Source organism: Carcharhinus amblyrhynchos, unplaced genomic scaffold (assembly GCF_965287045.1).
Source record: "Carcharhinus amblyrhynchos unplaced genomic scaffold, sCarAmb.v2.hapA scaffold_505, whole genome shotgun sequence".
Classification (NCBI taxonomy): domain Eukaryota; kingdom Metazoa; phylum Chordata; class Chondrichthyes; order Carcharhiniformes; family Carcharhinidae; genus Carcharhinus; species Carcharhinus amblyrhynchos.
In genome coordinates, this window is record NW_027650245.1 from 117,853 (window position 1) to 123,852 (window position 6,000).

Here is a 6,000-nt window from a genome sequence, read left to right on the forward strand (position 1 = left end):
CTCCACACAGACAGTCACCCAAGGCTGGAATTGACCCAGGTCCCTGGTGCTGTCAGTGCTAACCACTGTGCCACCGTGCCACCCCAAGATGTGCAGGTTAGGTGGATTGGCCATGCTAAATTGCCCCTTAGTGTCCAAAGATGTGCAGGTTAGGTGGATTGGCCATGCTAAATTGCCCCTTAGTGTCCAAAGATGTGCAGGTTAGGTGGATTGGCCATGCTAAATTGCCCCTTAGTGTCCAAAGATGTGCAGGTTAGGTGGATTGGCCATGCTAAATTGCCCCTTAGTGTCCAAAGATGTGCAGGTTAGGTGGATTGGCCATGCTAAATTGCCTCTTAGTGTCCAAAGATGTGCAGATTAGGTGGATTGACCATGCTAAATTGCCCCTTAGTGTCCAAAGATGTGCAGATTAGGTGGATTGACCATGCTAAATTGCCCCTTAGTGTCCAAAGATGTGCAGATTAGGTGGATTGGCCATGCTAAATTGCCCCTTAGTGTCCAAAGATGTGCAGATTAGGTGGATTGACCATGCTAAATTGCCCCTTAGTGTCCAAAGATGTGCAGATTAGGTGGATTGACCATGCTAAATTGCCCCTTAGTGTCCAAAGATGTGCAGATTAGGTGGATTGCTATATTAAATTGCCCCTTAGTGTCCAAAGTTGTGCAATAGGGTGGGATTGGACATGCTAAATTGTCCCTCAGTTTCCAAAGATGTGCAGGTTGGGTTGATTGGCCATGCTAAATTGCCCCTTAGGATAGGGGGATGGATCTAGGTACAATGCTTTGTCGGAGAGTAAGTATAGACTTGATGGACAAAATGGCCTCCTTCTGCACTGTAGTGATTCAGCGATAATTCTTGATGGTTGCGTCGTACGGTCTCAGCATTTATCTCGGCACAGTGTCCCTGCCGGGCCATCTGTTTAGGATTAATCTGTTCTCCTCCTAATCTCTTGTCATGTCCATGTAACATGAATGCCCCAGCCTCCATTCACCAATGCTTACTCTGGCTGCATTCCCAGACAGGAACCCATTACATCTTTCCCCACGTTGTACAACACATTGGGAGCATTTCAGAGGCTGTTTCGCTTCCTCCCATCTGTTAATCTTTCTCCCAGGGATCGGATTCCCTGTCTTCCCTCTCCCCTGGGTTAAGGAATCAGCCACTCTGACTCAGCCACTGGATTAACAAATGGGAGGATGTGAGCTCTGATCTCATCGGGGTAGTTCGTGAAGTTAATTCCATTCATTTCTCTTACCCATTCTTGGGACACGGCCATCGCTGGCTGGGCCAGCATTTATTGGCCATCCCGAGTTGCCCTTGGAGGGCAGTCGTGATTCAACCTCATTGCTGTGGCTCTGGACTCCATTAGGCCAGGCTGGGTAAGGATGGCAGATTTCCTTCCCTAAAGGGACATTAGTGAACTGGATGGGTTTTTCCAACAATGGTTTCATCAGTAGATTCTTAATCCAGGATTTTTTTTATTGAATTCAAATTCCACCATCTGCCGTGGCGGGATTCGAACCCGGGTCGCCCGGAGTTTGTGGATTAATAGTCTAGCGCTAATACCACTAGGCCATCGTCCTTAACTAAACTGGAAGCTGAAAAGTTAATATTGGTGTTGGAAGATACGATTGTCAATAAAAACTCATCCGGTTCACTAATGTCCTTTAGGGAAGGAAATCTGCTGTCCTTACCCTGTCTGGCCTACATGTAACTCCAGCGAAATGGTTGACTCTCAACTGCCCTCTGGAATGGATGAGCGAGACACTTGGATGCCAAGAAGTTGGCTCACTCCGCCACACCTTAGGAATAGCCAATTTCAGGCTGTCTCTGTACTGGCCTTTGAACTAGTAGAGGATATAGTTCATATGAGTTAGGAGTAGGAGTAGGCCATTTGGCCCCTCCAGCCTGCCCCACCTTTCAATAAGACCAGGGCTGATCTCACTGTGACCTCACTCCCACATTCCTGGCCACATCCCGATAAGCTTTCATCCCCTTGTTAAGAATCTACCTTGAAAATATTCAAAGACCCTGCTTCCACTGCCTTTTGGGGAAGAGAGTTCCAGAGACTGGCCTCAGAGAGAAAAAAAATTCTCCTCATAAAAGCATTGAATCCCCGCAGTGCAGAAGAGGCCCTCCGAGTTAGCACCAACCCTCCAAAGGAACATCTCACCCAGGCCCTATCCCCATATCACTGCACATTTAGCATGGCACGCTCGCACTGTTATTAGCGCTGCTGCCTCACAGCGCCAGGGACCCGGCTTTGATTCCCGGCTTGGGTCACTGTCTGTGACGAGTTTGCATGTTCTCCCCATGTCTGCGTGGGTTTCTTCTGGATGCTCCACTTTCCTCCCACAGTCCAAAGATGTGCAGGTTGGGTGGATTGGCCATGCTAAATTGCCCCTTAGTGTCAGGGGGACCAGCTAGGGTAAATGCATGGGGTTATGGGGATAGGGCTTGGGTGGGATTGTGGTCGGTGCAACCTTGATAGGCCAAATGGCCTCCTTCTGCACTGTAGGATTCTTTGAATCTATGGCCAATCCACCCAACCTACATATCTTTGGACACTAAGGGGCAACTTAGTGTGGCCAATCCACCTAACCTGCACATCTTTGGACACTAAGGGGCAATTTAACATGGCCAATCCACCTAACCTGCACATCTTTGGACACTAAGAGGCAATTTAGTATGGCCAATCCACCTAACCTGCTTTGGAGTGTGGGCAGAAACCAGAGCACCCGGAGGAAACCCACGCAGACACGGGGAGAACATGCAAACTCCACACAGTGTCCCGAGGCCAGAATTGAACCCGGCTCCCTGGCGCTGTGAGGCAGCAGTGCTAACCACTGTGCTGCAAACTGTTGCCCCCAAAGTGTCAATCAACCCTGGGAAGGGGTATCCTTGCCCCTGGCACCGTTCAGAGAACAAAGTACAAAGAGTGGTACAGCACCGTGCCAACATGCCGCCCTCATTTTAAATGGACCAACCCTCATCTTTAAACAGTGACCACCCCCCCTCCCCATTCTAGATTCTCCCACAAGAGAAGACGCCCTCTACACGCCCACCCCATGGAGCAACGCTCCTCCCTCTCCTCCCTCCCCCCCTCCTCCCTCTCCCCCCCGCCCCCCCCCCACCTCCTCCCATCCCACCTCTGGATCTTCAAGCTTTCGAAGAGGTTGCCCTCAAATCTTCTAAACTCCGGCGATGCCAGGCTGGGTCATTAGGGCTGAGACGCGCAGATTTTTCAGGCATTGAATGGGGGTGTGGCGGGGGGGGGCGGTGTGGTGGGGGGGGGCGCGTTGGGGCTGGGGTGGGTATAGAGAGTGGGGAGAGGTGTCGGGAGAGAATTCTAGGTCTCGGGACTCCGCAGTCAGCCAAAGGCACGGCGGCCAGTGGTAGAACAATTAAAAATAGGAGATGCTGGAGAGGTCAGAATTCGAAGACGGCAGATATTTCGGAGGCTTGTCGGGCTGGACGTGCGGTTTGGGGCTGGATTTGACAGATCGCCCAGTCTACAACCCTGCCAGCAGAGGAGTCAAGAAATCCAACTGCACGTCTGTGTGTGTGTGTGTGTGCGCCTGGGAGCATAGTGACTGTGAGTGCCTCTCTGTCAATGTGTGAGTGAGTGTGTGTGAGAGTGTATGTGTATGTCAGTGTGTGTGTGAGTGTGTATGCATGCAAGTGTGTGTGACTGGGGTCGTGTGTGAGTGTGTGTGAGTGTATGTGAGTGTATGTGTGCGTGTGTGTGAGTGCACGTGTGTGTGTGTGTGAGCGTGCGTATGTGTGTGTGTGTGTCTGTGTGTGTGAGTGAGTGTGTGTGTGTGTATAAGTATGTGTATGTGAGTATATGTGTGTGTGTATGTGTGCGTGAGTGTGTGTGTGAGTGTGTGTGTATGTATGTGTGAGTGTGTATGTGCGTGTGTGTGTGTGTGTGTGTATGTATGTGAGTATGTGTGTGTGCAAATGTGTGTGTGTGTGTGAGTATGTGTGTGTGCAAATGTGTGTGTGCGTGTGTGTGTGTGTGTATATGTGTGTGTGAGTGTGTATGTGCGTGTGAGTGTGAGTATGTGTGTATGTATGTGAGTATGTGTGTGTGCAAATGTGTGTGTGCGTGTGTGTGTGAGTATGTGTGTGTGCAAATGTGTGTGTGTGTGTGTGTGTGTGAATATGTGTGTGTGCAAATGTGTGTGTGTGTGTGTGTGTGCAAATGTGTGTGTGCGTGTGTGTGTGTGTGTGTGAGTATGTGTGTGTGCAAATGTGTGTGTGCGTGTGTGTGTGTGTGTGAGTATGTGTGCGTGCAAATGTGTGTGTGCGTGTGTGTGTGTGAGTATGTGTGTGTGCAAATGTGTGTGTGTGTGTGTGTGTGTGTGAGTATGTGTGTGTGCAAATGTGTGTGTGAGAGTGTGAGTGTGTGTGTGTGTGTGTGTGTGTGAGTATGTGTGTGTGCAAGTGTGTGTGTGTGTGTCTATGTGTGTGTGCGTGTGTGTGTGTGTGAGTATGTGTGTGTGCAAATGTGTGTGTGTGTGTGTGTGTGTGACTATGTGTGTGTGCAAATGTGTGTGTGTGTGTGTGAGTGTGTGTGAGTATGTGTGTGTGCAAATGTGTGTGTGCGTGTGTGTGTGTGTGAGTATGTGTGTGTGCAAATGTGTGTGTGTGTGTGAGTGTGTGTGAGTATGTGTGTGTGCAAATGTGTGTGTGCGAGTATGTGTGCGTGCAAATGTGCGTGTGCGTGTGTGTGTGTGTGTGAGTATGTGTGCGTGCAAATGTGTGTGTGCGTGTGTGTGTGTGTGAGTATGTGTGTGTGCAAATGTGTGTGTGCGTGTGTGTGTGTGTGTGAGTATGTGTGCGTGCAAATGTGTGTGTGCGTGTGTGTGTGTGTGAGTATGTGTGCGTGCAAATGTGTGTGTGCGTGTGTGTGTGTGTGAGTATGTGTGTGTGCAAATGTGTGTGTGCGTGTGTGTGTGTGTGTGAGTATGTGTGTGTGCAAATGTGCGTGTGCGTGTGCGTGTGTGTGTGTGTGTGAGTATGTGTGCGTGCAAATGTGTGTGTGCGTGTGTGTGTGTGTGAGTATGTGTGTGTGCAAATGTGTGTGTGCGTGTGTGTGTGTGTGTGAGTATGTGTGTGTGCAAATGTGTGTGTGAGAGTGTGAGTGTGTGTGTGTGTGTGTGAATGTGAGTGTGTGTGCGTGTGTGTGTGCGTGAGTGTGTGTGTGTGTTTTAGCCAACAAAATACATTCGAGGTGTCATCGTGGTTGTAACAGCAGAAATTCAGCAATCAATGTGTGCAGGACAAGCTCCCACAAATCGAAACGTGCTAAAAGGCCGGCGTGCTGATTAAAGAATAAATATAGCGGAAGGCCCTGGGGTGAACTCCTTCTTCAGAATAGGACCATGGGATCCTTACAAGCCACCCCCCCACCCCCACATCCTCCCATCACCTCCAGATACTTCATTGAGAAACAGCACCTCCAACACCGCAGCATTCCCTCTAGTCCCGGCAATGGGAGTGCCAGCCAGGAACTCTGGACCCAGTCCACCAGAATGGGACTTGAACCCTTAACCTCCAAGATTGGCGGTCGAAGAGGGTTACGCAATGACACACACTGTCTCTCAGTAGCTGTGGTGAGTTAAGCATGTGGCAACTCTGCAGGTCAAGGGACAGCTCCCAACAATGTGACAACACAGGGTCTGCGAGGTGTTGGCAAGGGCTTTATGCTGAGGCTGGTCACGTCAGCACGGGCATCCATCCTCATCAGGACGCCAAGCTGATCAGCACGGCGTCAGGGAGCTGGGAACAGCACGGAACTGCCATGCTGGCGGAGAGAGGGGACACAGGCGGACAGGATAAGAGGCAACTGGGGTGGGGTGGGGTGGGGACACAGACCTGAGCAAAGACAGATGCCTTTGGGGGCTTAATGTGAAATTGGAGAGGGCTGATGGCAGCAGGCACACGCTGCCAGGGCCTGGGCAACTGCTGGAAAGTCAGCAACTGGCCTGCGG